The sequence below is a fragment of the Schistocerca gregaria genome, chromosome X, assembly GCF_023897955.1.
Source record: "Schistocerca gregaria isolate iqSchGreg1 chromosome X, iqSchGreg1.2, whole genome shotgun sequence".
Classification (NCBI taxonomy): Eukaryota; Metazoa; Arthropoda; class Insecta; order Orthoptera; family Acrididae; genus Schistocerca; species Schistocerca gregaria.
This window is the reverse complement of record NC_064931.1, coordinates 316,682,400-316,697,930: the sequence shown is the minus strand read 5'-3', so window position 1 is coordinate 316,697,930 and position 15,531 is coordinate 316,682,400. Positions and strand designations below refer to the sequence as shown.

Here is a 15,531-nt window from a genome sequence, read left to right as displayed (position 1 = left end):
CATGAACCTGTGGCACTTTTGTTTGACAAAATGTGTAAGTTGTCAAATTATCACTGCAAACACACGCCATTGCAGTGTGTGTAGAGTTCTATAATTGTCAAACTGCACCACTGTCCTCTGGGACTTGGGCAGCTGAACTCCAGTCACAAATGTCAGTTTGTTACAGATGTCTCATGATTCACCACCACCACCACCACCACCACCACCACCACCACCACCACCACCCCTCTAAATTTCTGTATGTTATCTGCCGTATATCAACATCAGCCACACCTATGATTTAGGCCCTCTCAAAAAAAAATTCTGTTGAAGGATTGCCTCACATGACTGTGATGAAGATCCAGTTTGTGTCACAGGCTTCCATTATTTCTGCACCCATCAAGACATTCACCATGTGACTGCTGCTCCTTTTCACCCCCAATTGAACTGGGGGGACAGAACATCATCTCCGCACATTCACAGTTCAAATGAAGAAGTACTTTGCGGACTCCTGCACGAACAATGACTGGACGCACCTCTTGAGCTCCTGCAGGTTTATGCCAGTGGGACATTGGAGTCTAGTCAATATGCTCCATGGTCACCAGTGGCGCACACTCTTGTATCTGCTCACGCCACTCCAAAAATGACCATCAGTGCAGGCCTCATCACAGTTTACTCCTGGCTCTACAGTCTGGGCTCAAGGGTTCTGCTGCTGACAGAACTGAGTTCTGGCCGTGGTGCACAGCTGCCAAGGCCTCCATCTCTATGGTGCATACCAGTTAAGGGCTAGCGGCTGCCACCATGACCAGCTGTATCCTGTTGTGGCGAGGCCCAGGGAACTGCCACCACCACCTCCCTTCACAGCTGTGTAACCTCACGGAGTGTCCCGTAACACGGGCAGACCCACCTGCATTGTAGATGCTGGCAATTCTGTCTCTGGCCGGGTTGGTGCCTCCGGGTTCTCCAACACTGGATCAGCAGTACATCCGACCGAGCTGCCAGTGCCTTCACCATCGGCACATTTGCATCACATTGAGGGTCCAGACGTTGAGGTGCTAATAGTGCCCTTGTCACCAGTCATCTCAAATAGTTATCTGCTAGGGAGCAGTTTATGTTCACTCCCACAGCCGCCTCTACTCACCAGTCTCAGCCTGGAATCATCTTCTTCTGCAGCCACAATCACCACCTAGTGTCCGCAGCAAAGACCACAGATGTCTTAATAGTCACCCTGATGCCTGCATTGGATGAGCACCCAACTCCCAAGAAGGGAGGGGTGCTACAACTCTGTACGTAATACCTGGATATGCAACACAGCATAAGGCTGCTGGCCCACTACACTTAGAATATTCTGCCAATGGCATCTGTGCAGGCCAACCACCAAAAGCCACCTGCAGTGGGCAGCACGACTTGTGCACTTGGCGTGGGATACACTGCACTGTCTACTTGAGCTCCTCTCTTTGTAAGTGCAGTACAGCAGGCACTCGCTCTCGTATTGTGTTCATACTTTTTGTCAGTGACTGCCTGTATCAGGAACTGGACTATTTCTACATTTGCGTCTATGTTCTCAAATGTTATTCACCTGTATATGGAAGAAGAATAAAATGTTGGTCATTGTGGCCATGCAGCTCTTTGTGTCTTACAGTATGACACAATGTGTATTTCCACAATTTTTAGTAACTTACCATAACTCCGCAATTAAAGTGATAAATCGGTAGCAGTTACGTACAATCCTTAACAGTTGGCAGCCATGTTACATAATAAAAAGGTGAGAGAGCCTGTTCTAACTGGAAGGAGATAGAAGCAAGGGTATCCCCGGTATCAAATTTGGACCTATTACTGTTTCTGTATTACATACATGACATGCCATACAGGATATGGAAACAATACTCTATGTAGATCACTCATTAGCAGTAGTTTGCTGTGAGAACAATGAAGAACCAGCACATAATACCAAATAAATTCAACAACTTGAAAAATGGTTAAATAATAATGCCACACAACCTTATGAAAATACAAAGTGTACATTTTAAGACCAAACAAATTGCTGAGTATGTTCCCCAGTTAATTCACAATAGGAAGGAGCTGATCACTGCATACTCTTCACTTTCTTGAAGCTAGTATAAACAGATACTTTTCATGGACTAAGCACATGGCTTATTTAGTGAAGCAATTAAATGGTTGCAGCGGCGCAGTTCTTTCCGTCCCTTTACGATGAACCTGCACCTACCTGTGAACATTGTCTCAGCAGATGATCAGTAGGAAAGCAGAGTGAAACCTACTGTACTTCGACGTGGACCAGGCTGCAATTAAAATCACTAATCTACGTTTCGGGAGAAACGCGAAATGAAAGGTTGGAAATTTTGTCCTCAATTAATATATTCTGAAACTTAGGTGAACAAGTATCACTGCCAAGCCTGTGCTAGCCTTAACACAGTCACTCACAATCCCTTTCACTCACATTAGCAAGTTTATGGTGGTGTATTTCCCGAAAACGTAATAGCTACAAAAATATGGATTGTTTTTGATTGAGAATGCTTACCAAATATTAAAGTCTGTCGGTAACACACACACACACACACACACACACACACACACACACACACACACACACACACTAATAATTATACTGTCACTTTCCAACACTTTTGATGTATGAAACACTGCTATATCCGGCAACTTATTTCCATCGGAACTACTACTGCACACGTTCCATCTCTTTCATGGCTAGGCTTAGACTCTTCTCTAGAATACTCTAAGTCTTCCCTACCAGCAAAGAAAGGCGCGCGAAGAATATTGCTTTACCACTGGTCAGTTTACTCAACAGCCAATAGCAAAACAACACTGTCCCGCGTCAGTCCGCGTTGTTCATCAATAACAAATCACAATAAGTAAACCTAACGACTGCACATTTTACTGACATAATTGTCTAATATGCTGAAGTTTTGTTTATGCATAGCTATTTACTATTGTTATTTATACCTTAATTGACTTTCCCTTTACCATAAACTTACTTTACAAATCTATTCTACAAAAATCCGCTTTGTTCATATCCATACTTCTTCAAAATGTTCCCACACTAAATCCTACTACATAACTTGTTAAACAATTATCGTCATATTAACATCAATCCACACTCATGCATAATTCATACTGCTAAAACACATTTATAACATTTTACATACACAAAAAGACATAACAACACTTTATGAAAATACTAGAACAGCTTATGAAAAACATACTACTACTTTAGTGTACTCTACTGGACACAACCTAAACTAAATCAGTCCCCTATCCAATACTGTCCTCAATCGGCTGATACATAAACTATATGTGGATCCAGTCTCGTGTCACCATCTGTCACTATCCAGCTCTGAGACACATCTCCCACTTAACCACCTCAGAGGCAGGATCGTTACATGGCGCTACGCCTCATGGTTTCCCTTAGGCAATGACAGTTGTGTATCACACATATTTTAAATCAGTTGTTATATGTTACAATTTTTTGTGGTGTGTTGAAAATGCAAACTATCTTACACTCTCATGCTACCAGGGTAGTGGGGTGGGGGGGGTAACATCACTGTTATGATGGGGAACAACATGCAATCACGCAAATCATTATTCATAAACCTTGACCCAAAGGCAATTCTTTATATGTTTATATATGAAATACTCCTTGAGTTATGAAGGACAGCCACAACTTTTCAAAGGAAATGCTTTTACACAAGCACATGAAACGAGTCAAAGATTCGTAGTCACTGGCCCTTAAAGATTTAGCTTATCCGAAAATATCCCATATTATCTACAGTAATATATAAAGACAAGTCATTACTGAAAGCTGTTACAAAAAAATCTAAAGTTCTTGATCGATTTACTTCAAACTTTTTCATGATGCTGTAACATACAGTTGGAAGAACATAGGCTACATTTAAAAGGGAAAGATTGTTAACAACAGTCTTGAAAAATGTGGCTCCATAACCATTCCAATCATAGTAATTGTCAATATTTTTATCGGGTCTCCAGCTGGAACATAACGCCATGTTGATACAATATTTCAGTGATCGGCATGGCCGCCATGTTCAGGTGAATTAGCCATTGCACTAACTTGGAACTGAAATCAAACATGCTGCAGTAGCTCCTTTATACACTGCCTGTAGGTCCAGCACACGTTCACCAACATAATTATCCACTAGCACAAAGCACAACAAACACACTGGTGGTGGAAACTTGAGGAAACAATAAATCAATATCAAACATTGTTGGCACTTTTTGAGGACTGAAGCAAAGACTTGTTTTTTGATGTCAAAACAGGGTTCCAACTCTTACTTTAAGGATACCTTTTATCTCTGTTTATAATATTATCAGACAGCCAGATTTCAATAGCTTCTTTCACTGCACAGTCCCAATAATGCGACGCAGGGACAACCACTTGTGTCTCATTATACAATGTTTTATGCCCTACAGTAAGACAATGTTCCGCAACAGCAGATTTTTCTGGCTGAAATAAATGCTTGTGGCGATGGTGCTCCATGCATCAATCATAGATAGTAAAAATCGTTGCAGGCTTTCCAGCAGGGGCAGAAAATTTTGTAGACACGAGGCTTCTCAAACCATAATCATCCTTCACTGAGCCCAGCAGCACTGATATTAGCTGACAGGCAGAACACATTTTTAATATCAAAACCTCTTTAAAATTCTTCCTGTTTTTGAAGATATGTTTAAAAATATATTCCTTCTGCCAGCTAAGACCAGGATTCTGCTGGGCTCAGTGAACAATGATTTGGCTTTGAGGATGTCCAGAATCTACCAAATTCCTTGTTATCGCAGGAAAGCCTATACTGGATAAACAATTCGTATGCTAGAGAATCGATGTGTCGAGCACCATCGCCACACGTGTTTATTTCAGCCAGAAAAATCTGTGATTGCGGAACACTGTCTTATTGGACATAAAATGCTGTATGATGAGACACAAATGGTTTCTCCTGCATCACGTTACTGTGACTGTAGTGAAAGATGCTACTGAAATCTGGCTATCTGACAATATTATTAACAGAGATGATGGGTATCCTTTAAGTAAGAGTTGAAACTGTGTTCTGTTTGACATTAAAAACAATGGTCCCTGTTTCAGCCATCGAAAGTGGCCACAGTGATATTGATTCATTGTTTCCATGAGTTTTCACCACTGGTACACTGTCGTGTTTTGCGTTATTGGTCAGTTACGTTCGCGCATGAGCGGTGTACATACAGGTAGTGTATAAAAGAGCCGCCACTGCACGTTTGATTTCAGTTCTGGCAAGTTAGTGCAATGGCTTACTCACCTGAAGATGGCAGCCAGGTCAACTGCCAAAATATTGTATCAAAATGACATTATGTTCTGGGTGGAGACCAAATAAGAATTGTGGCGCATGTTGGAACAAATGATGCATGTTGTCTGGGCACCGAGGTCATACTTGAGTCATTCTAGCGACAGTTCATAACGGAGAGACCATCCATGGTATACAGTCTCTGTAAATATACTTCTAAAGAAACAGAGACTATTGCGTAACAGATGTAAAACAAAGCATAGGACTATAGACAGAGAGTGCTGAATGAAACGCATTCGGTTGTCAAGAAAGCAATGCGTGATGCTTTCAATGACTACTGTAGCAGAACACTGTTTCATGATTTTTCAGAGGACCTAAGGAAATTATGATAATGTATAAAGGCTGTTTATGGCACCAAAGTTAGTGTCCAGTCCCTAGCAAATGGGATAAGAACTGAAATTGAGAGTGGCAAAGCAAAAGCTGATATGTTTAACTTTATTTTCAAATGTTCCTTTACAAAGGGAATTCCAGGATTTCTTGGATTCCCGCCTTCAATCCTGATATGACTTAAAAAGATGAATGAAGTAAGTATTTGTGTCAGTGGCGTTGAGAAACAGCTGAAATCTTTAAATCTGAACAAAGCTTCAGGACCCAATGGAATCCCCATCAGATCCTATACTGAATTTTCGAACTAGTTAGTCCCTATTTTAACTACAATCTACTGTAGATCCCATGCCTAGTTCTTGGAAATAAGCACAGGTCACACGTGTCTACAAGAATAGTAGTAGAAGTGATACAATAAACAACCTTCTAACACCCTTGACATGAATTTGTTGTGAAATCTTAGAAAATATTGTGAACTCAAATATAATTACGTATGTTTAACACAAAACTTCCTGAATGCCAAGCAGCAAGGAGCCTCATAAAATCAATCATGTGAAATGTTGTGTTGGCAGAAGAGCCAACACCATGTTACGAATGGAGGTCGATATGCACGCGTTTTAGCTCACGCAGGCTGACGTGAGGAGGGAAGAACTATGCTGATGTGAGGTCTGGAACATGACAAGGTATTAGAATTCAGAAAGCGGATGTAATTAGTTTGTTACTTAACTTTAATCCATTAATGATGAACGTCGCTCTTGACAGTACATGATTCACAATATTGTCTGTTCACAATTCATTCTAATTAGTGACTATAGCACCTTGCTAGGTCATAGCAAATGACGTAGATGAAGGCTATGCTAAACTATCGTCTCTGCAAATGAGAGCGTATGTAGACAGTGAAGCATCGCTAGCAAAGTCGACTGTACAACTGGGGTGAGTGTTAGGAAGTCTCTCTAGACTAAACCTGCCATGTGGCGGCACTTGGTCTGCAATCACTGATACTGGCGACACGCGGGTCCAACGTATACTAATGGACCACGGCCGATTTAAAGGCTACCACCTAGCAAATGTGGCATCTGGTAGTGACACCACATGAAACAACTCACTTTTCTCACGACATACTGAAAGCTCTGGATCAAGGCAGTCAGGTAGGTGCAGTATTTCTTGACTTCCAAAGAGCATTTGACTCAGTGCCTCACCTATGCTTATTGTCTGTCCATTCATCCAATCATATGAATCAAGTGAAATTAGTGACTGGACATTTTGGCAGGGAGGTTGCAGCATGTTATCTTGGATGGAGAGTTATTGTCAGATGTGGAAGTAACTTCATGTGTGGTCCAGGGAAGTGTGTTGGGAACCATTTTGTTCACATTGTGTATCAATGACCTTGCAGAAAATATCAACAGTAACCTCGGGCTTTTTGCAGATGATGCACTTGTTGTTATGAGAAAGGACCTTATGACCCAGATGTCCTGTTCAATTACCCCACTTCAAAAGACAACATCTCACATTTCGCTTTCCTTTCTGCCATTTCCACTAGCAAAATATTTTTTTCACAAACACAAGTCCAGATGTCCTCTGGTGCTTGGTGGTAACCGTTTTTGTAAACGGAGATGCCATGGTAAGCAGTACTTGCAAAATGTTTTCCAGGAAATTGACAGATTTGGGTAAGGTTCTTGATGATGTGGGGAGGCATCAGTGTTGACTGTGTGTGTGCGCGCGCACACACACACACACACACACCTGTCTGTCCATTCATCCTTTACACATGCTGACTGATAAATTGAAGCACCTGGAAGGAGATTAGGAAATTAAATGAAATTTTTTGGGTTGGAGGGTATGTAATGTTACTTCAGTGATTACAAAATTGTATCAAATTAATAAAGAACTTTGTTGTAAGGGCCTACTTATCAGTACGATGTTTTTTTTAACGGCACAATGGTCACAAATCCCTGCTTATTTCCTGACACTGTCAGTAAAGTCAGAGCTATTTATACCCATGAGCTCAAAAATATTTCTGTTACATGTGGACTGTACAATTGGTTTCTTAAGACAGTTTTCAGAGAAAACATTCTAAACATTTTTGTAAGGCTGCCTGTGTATGAGTTAGATCTTTTGTGATTAAATGGTTTTCCCATCCCGCACCCATGAATTGACAAACCATATGATGCGTGGTATCAGTTAACTGAGCAGTAGTCTCAGAAACTAATCATGTAACAAAATATATCATTTACAACTAAAGCAGATAAATCAATCTAATCAATTACTACTCATGATCCAATTCACAAAGATGAATTTAGTAAGGGGGTTAACACTGAAATAAATCTATCACAATTTCTAATGAAAAAATTAATATATTTTCCATGTTATGCAATATGCTGAAATAATGGAGAGAAAGATGGTTCATTAGGTACACACAGCAGATTGACTCAAAAAAAGTATCTCGATATCTTCTAAAAGGTGACACACATTGTTCATATGAAACAAAGACAAGATGACAGAGCAACTACTGTAACAGTTATGAAATGGAGGATCCACCTAAGTACAAAATGACAATAGAAGTATGAATACTTACAATGTTACAATAGCTTCCAATATTCAGCAAGAAGTGACAATTACTTGTTTAAGAATTATGACATATCTGGGACTAATACTGTAGAACATCTCAATCACCCAGCTTTTGTGAAGAATTTGCTCATCTTTGAAAGTTGCACCTGTAAAAGCAAAAGATAGACCAGATATTGTCAAGAAGCCAAGAGTCTGACCAACAACTAACAAGTCATTTCAGACTGTCAACACAAGAATGAACCACAACATCTGGATTAATAAAAGCTGCCCTGCAGCTTCAAACAATTATGTAACTGCAAAAGGTTTCCCATTTAAATATAACAAATTATCTCTCACTATACATTAACCTGTTTCTTGATGTAAATCTGAAAAAGAAAAACAATGTACAGGCATCTTCACTGTTAAGACTAAAATATGTAGCACAGCAGACTAATTAAGAGCATGAATAAACCACAACAGAAAATTTCCCAATACTGGAAGAATCAATCTACGAAAAACTTCCTTGTCTCATAAGAATTCTAAGACAAGTGATTTATAAGAATCATGGAATATTTTATACATGGACAGATGAGGATTTGAAGCACACCCTCCCAAATACAAATCCAGCACTGTAACTATTTTACCAACCCGCAAAGTAGCTAAGGTGCAGACATGGAGATAAATTAAAACTGTGTGCTGGACTGAGACTAACTCGAGACCTTTGCCTTCCATGGGCAAGTGCTCACCGACTAAGGTACCCAAGCACAACTCACAATCTGTCCTGACAGCTTTACTTCGATCAGAACCTAATCTCCTATCTTTCAAACTACACTGAAGTTCTCCTGTGAAACTTGTGGGACTAGCACTCTTGGAAGAAAGTATATGGCAGAGACATGGCTTAGCCACAGGCTGGGGGGACGCTTCCAAAACGAATTTTCCCTATGCAGTGGACTGTGTGCCGATATGAAAATTCCTGGCAGATTGAAGGTTCCAAGTTCAAGTCTCTGTCTGGCACACAGTTTTGATCTGTCAGGAATTTTCACATTGGTGCACACTCCACTGCAGAGAGAGAATTTCATTATGGGGGATATAGTTTGAAGAAAACATAAAAACCATGCATTTCCGGACACAAGTTCATTAGACCTTTTTTGTTCTGTATCCTCTCATCAATCAATCCCTGGAATTCATACAAGGTAAAAAAACATCACACTGCATAGTGCATGGTGGAGGATACTTTCTACCACTGGTAGTCTTCCTTTTCCTCGTTCCACTTGCATGTGGAACAAGAGAAAAATAATTGCCTATATGCCTCTGTATGAGCCCTAAATTCTCTTAACCTGTCCTTATGTGATATGATCACAAGAGGCAGCAGAACTGTTCTGTTGTCTTCCCCACACAAAAGAATTGCTAGCGAACAGTATTACTGTTGACCACCTGATCCAACATATACAGGGTGAGAGAGTGCAAAAATTAACATGACAGAGGATGTGCCACTGAACAATTTGCAGTAAGGAACCTGGGGTCTGAGAATCCAGATTAAGGAGATAATAGGAATAAATAATAAAATAAGATTACATTACCATGCACTTTTTTTTTATTACATTACTTACAGTTAACTGCAAATACCATCATCATTGCCACAATGAATGTACCATTTGTATAGTATCTTAAAAAAATCTTCTGAAATTGATGGCCATCAACCTCAATGCAAGTATGACATCAGCGAATGAGATTCTGATGCACCCTGACAAATACCGCTTGCGTGTTTTGAATCATGTCACAAGCAGCTGCAATTCTGGCAACTAATTCCATCTCCGTATCCACTGGCATGTTATACACAATCGACTTCAGACGGCCCTATAGGAAATAACCAAGAGAATTCAGATTAGGTGACCTTGCAGCCCCTTTGTGGGTTACGGCCCACACCATGTGAAAAACCCGGCTGAGTTTATGAAGGTACTACAGGGCACGTGGCTGGAAAATGAAGATGTGAAATTCTTATTCACATGAGTACCAAAAGAAGACGCCCTGGCTTTACTCAAAGAACACTTTGAGGAGGATATCATCAAGCTCTTTCACCATGTGCTAACCACCACCTATTTCAAATGTGGTGGAAAGTTCTACGAACAGATAGATGGTGTAGCTATGAGCTCCCACCTAGCACCAGGCATAGCCGACCTATACCCCCACTGGCGAAACATTGCACTTGACAGTTCGCTTTTTGTCTAGTTAGGTTGGCTATACTGTAATAGTGATGTTGCAACAGCAGCCTCTATACACACAGCAGACGATACAGTTTTCCGTCCCGTCTCGTAAATCCAAGCGATTGAGCAATTACAATGTATATAAAAACTTGTTTTTAGTTGTACTACAATGACAGGAAGTAAACAACCGTATAATAATGCATGTAAAAGCATAACAATGCACACCCTTTCGATAACGGAGCAAAGAAATACACAAACAAGCATCTGACTGCTGGCACTTTAAAATCAATAATGTACGTAGTTTACAAAATAAATAATAACCGAGATTGCAATAAATAAGCAATATTAGAATTTTTTCACTCACCAATTTACAGCGATAATGGCGCAATTCCATCCAGCTCGCCATCATCACTGTTGTCCGATTCATCGCTAAAACTGTCTTCATTGTCGTCATCGGCAAGACAAATCATTAATTGTTCATGGCCACTGATAATGCCTTCTATTGTCTGTGCTGCTCGTATAAGCTTCTCGACGTGCTCTACTTTTTTTCTCCATGAGGCTGCATCCACAGTCACAAGAGCTTCACGCAACAGCTTTTCCACCTCTGTTATTGTAAAGGACCTCTTGTTGTTCCTTACATACATTTTTATGTCACTCGATACTAACTCAATAAGGTTGAAATGGCAGTGATATGGTGGCAGCCTTATTACAGTATGACCCTGCTCCTTGTCAATTTCGTCTACTACATATGTAGGTGTCGTAGGCTTATTTCCTTTAACAAGAGAATATAACAGAACCTTTGTCATACCCATATCCGCTGCAATATTTCGAGCCTGTAACCACTGCACCATAACTTCTTTCTGATCATTTGTAGTTGGGGCTTTGTTCTGAATCACCGAATGATATGGAGCATTGTCCATTACAATTGTTGTAGGGACAGGAAATTGTTTTAAAAGGTTCCTGAACCACTCAACAAATCGTGTGTGATCCATATCTTCATGATAATCATCAGTCTTTTTTGATCTAAAAACTAAAAGTGCGTCAGGGACAAAACCACTGGAGGAGCCTGCATGGACCACAATTAATCTAGCTCCTCTTCCCGTCGGCTGATGGCCACTACTGCTGGGTGTGTTATCCGTCCAACATTTACTGACAGCTTCCCCGGCATTAACCCACATTTCGTCTAGCCAAATTATGGAATGAATGTCTCCGCCCACAATTTTGTGCAAGAAAATGCTACGAGCGGTAACAATATGTGCCCTCTCTAACAGTACTTTGCGTCCGTCTAGCGTTTTGTAACGGAAACCCATATTTTTTAGCACAATTTTTAGTGATGTTTTACCAATCCTGAAGAGTTCACTTTCTTTTAAAGAGATTAATAACTTAGCTACAGTCGGATACTCTTTTCTGCAGTAGTAAGCATAAACATGCCTACGAACTCCATCAGTCTGGAAAGAATCTAAATCTGTGATAGGACTATGCCGCTTTTTCTTCTTTCCCGGGGTTGATAAAAATGTATTATTTGATCCGGACAGCTCGGAATCATTACGGCTCATTTCAGCATCTTCCAAGTTTTGTAGTAATACTCCCTTACTTACTACCGTTCTTGCACTAATACCAAGAGTTTTCTACGTACGTTCCACCACTTTGTCGGCAGGAATTGATGGCTGTCCATGAATACTTATGTAGTTTTTGTACTGCTCGTAAAACTCACGAGTTCTGCGTAGCAACTCCAGTGCCTGGCTGTTTAGCAGCACCCCTCGACGCAAAGGACTGTCACTAGGTGAACGAAGTCATTTCGGTGGCATTTTCCAAGTACGTAAACTCACAACGTAACAAAAGTCACAGCGATATAGCACACAGTACAACGAAAACATGCGGTAAACAACATACAACTCACGTTGTATACACATTCACTAAACAAAGCAGGCAACGCGGAAACTTTGACGTCACAGCACTTGAGTAACAGCAGTGCTCACTGTGCTGTGATTGGCTGGCACCCCATACTGAACACCTAGCGCCTATCGTTCTTCACTTGTTAATCTGTTACGCTGCCAACTTCATACGCAAACGTCAAGTGCAATGTTTCAGCGACCCGGGTATATACCTGGAGCAATTTGGAAAACTAGCACTGGACACTGCTAAACACAAGCCAAAAGCCTTATACAGATACATAGATGATACTTACGTAGTTTGGCCACATGGCAGGGACAAACTGCTCGAGTTCCATCAACACATCAATGGTATACATGGAAATATCGAATTTACTATGGAGATAAAAGAGAACAGCTTACCCTTTCTGGATATCCTGATCACAAGAGACATGGACAGCACACTGGTAAATGCAGTGTACAGAAAGAAAACACACATGGATCTCTATCGTAATGCCAACAGCTGCCACCACCCAGCGCAACGCAATTCTGTACTTAACACCTTAGTGCACAGGGCCAGGCCCATCTGCGATAAGGCAAGTTTGCCATGAGAATTGAAACACCTCAAGGACACCTTCAAGAAAAATGGATACAGTGAGACACAAATAAGGAGAGCTCTGAAGACAAACCACAAGAAGAGAGAGCAGATGAAGACGAAGTAATGGGCTGTGCGTTCGCCATACGCAGGTCCTCCAAGAGCCAAGATCGCTAGAAGTCTCAAGAAACAAAGTGAAGACCGTTTTCCGCCCAGCAGGAAAATCAAATACCTTCTCGGTTCAACCACACATGCACTAGGTCTGACGGCAACTGGTGTACACTAGATCGGATGCGAATGAGGGATGCAATATATAGGACAGATGCAGCGTTGCATCTCACAGTGCCGCAATGAACACATCACGCATGTACGCTTGGGTCAGACCAACAAATCTGCTGTGGCAGAACATAGTATTGATGAGAAGCACACCTTCGATTTCAAGGACAAAAAGAAAATATGCAGTATAAACGAATTTTGGGAGTAAGTAATCAGAGTCCATAGAATAAGGTTACACTACAATCTAATCAACCGCGACAGTGGCTACCATCTCAGTGCAGCTTGGGAGCCTGCAATCAGGAAAATCAGAAAAGAACGTTCTGTTCCACCAAGGGCCGCAGACCGAGCAGACACAGACGAATGCCGGACACGAACCCTGCACACTCGTCTCCCTCACCACCTGCCGCTCCAGGTGCATCAGGCGATTCTGCAGGCGCATGATTGGCCAGCGGCAGGAAGCAGAGAGTGGTCCAGCAGAGATATCAGCCCACGACCGACTATATCCCGACACTTCATCTGAAGATGATGGAGACGCATTTCACCGAAACGTTGCTGCGAGACGATGGAGCTAATCACCTGACAACCCGTGAATACTTCAAATATGAAATTCGGTAAGAAAGCCTGCACTCACATATAACACATAGGCCCTATTGTCAAAACTAGAAGCTTTGAGGTGGTTATGCATAAAAAGATATTACTTAAACTTTTTCGTCATTATAAATAATGTAGAATCATAAAATTAAAACTATTCCATCATTATACTGTAAAAGTGCCATAAAATCAGTTTTCACTATTCTGTAAGTAACCATCACAATTGCAAAAACCTCTATTTAACTGCATAATTTGTGAGCTTTACATAGTCTTGTTTATTAACTTTAGCACTCACTCTGAGCCTGAGATTTCACATCCCCCTCCCCACATGTCTCACAGGAAATCTCCAAACCTGTTACTATGTTCATTAACGTAGCTAGAAATGGATAATCATAACTCTGTATTTTGCAATGTTATGGTAAACTAGTTTTAAGTTTATAATGGTTTTTAAAGTTTATGTAATGCCACATTTATATATAACCACCATGAACATTTACATCTACATATATAGTCCACAAGCCACCATACAGAGCACAGTACAGGGTATGCTGTACCACTACTAGTCATTTAATTTCCTGCTCCACTCACAAATAGAGCAAGGGGAAAATGACTGTCTCTATGCATCTGCAAATGCCCTAATTTCTCATATCTTATCTTTGTGGTCCTTACACAAAATGTATGTTGGTGGCAGCAGAATTGTTCTGCGGACAGCTTCAAATGCAACTTCTATAAATTTTCTCAACATTGTTCCTTCAAAAGAATGTTGCCTTCCATCCGTGGACTCCCATTTGAGTTCCTACAGTACCTCCACTACACTTATATGTCGTTCGAAATAACTGGTAACAAATATAGCAGTGTGTCTCTGAACTGATGCTATTTCTTTCTTTAATCAGACCTGATACTGGTCCCAAATGCTCAAGCAGTACTCAAGAATAGATTGCACTACCATCTTATATGCAGTCTCCTTTACAGATGACCCACACTTTCCCAAAATTCTCTCAATAAACCACAGCTGATTAATTTGCCTTCCCTACCACAATCCTTTCATGCTTGTTTTTTTTATATCGCTTTGTGATATTATGCTTAAGACATTTAATAGACATGACTGTCAAGCAGACACTATCAATGCTGTATCCAAACATTGTGTCTTTTTCCCTACTCATTTACATTAAATTACATTTTTCTACATTTTGAGCTAGATGTCATTCAACACACAATTTTTTTCTAAGTCATTCGACTTCACAATGTTACCATACACCGCAGAAAAATCAGCAAACAACCACAGACTGCTGCCACTTCGTCCGCAAGATCATTTGTGTATATAGATGATGATAATACCTCTACCACACTTCCCTGGGACACCTGACGATACTCTTGTCCCTTATGAATAGTTGCTCTCAAGGACAACATACTGGGTTCTATTACTTAAAAAGTCTGAGACACTCTCAGATCTGGGAACAATTTCATATGCTCATACCTTTGTTAACAGTCTGTAGTTGGCATCAAGTCAAACGCTTTCCAGAAATTTAGAAATGCGGAATCTGCCTGTTGCCCTTCATCCGTATTTCGCAGTGTATCATGAGAAAGGGGAAGCTGAGTTTCACACAAGTGATGCTTAGTAGATTCGTGGACACAAGAATTTCAGTCTCAAGAAAATGTATTGTGTTCAAACTGAGATTATGTTCAAGTATTCTGCAACAAACCGATATTAGGGATATTGGGCAGTCATTTTGTGGGTCTGTTCTTTTACCCTTCTTATATACAGGTGTCACCTGTTCTTTCTT

At 40.7% G+C, this 15,531-nt stretch overlaps 1 protein-coding gene across 3 annotated transcripts in view; it reads right to left on the bottom strand.

Moving 5' to 3' along the window:
• The window catches only part of LOC126299284 (constitutive coactivator of peroxisome proliferator-activated receptor gamma-like), a 633,226-nt gene that overhangs the window by 588,284 nt on the left and 29,411 nt on the right, over positions 1–15,531 (bottom strand). For all 3 annotated transcript variants that reach the window (XM_049991071.1, XM_049991070.1, XM_049991069.1), the window contains one exon: positions 8,239–8,377. The gene's annotated coding sequence lies outside the window, so the exon portion shown is untranslated. The remainder of the gene's footprint in view (positions 1–8,238; positions 8,378–15,531) is intronic.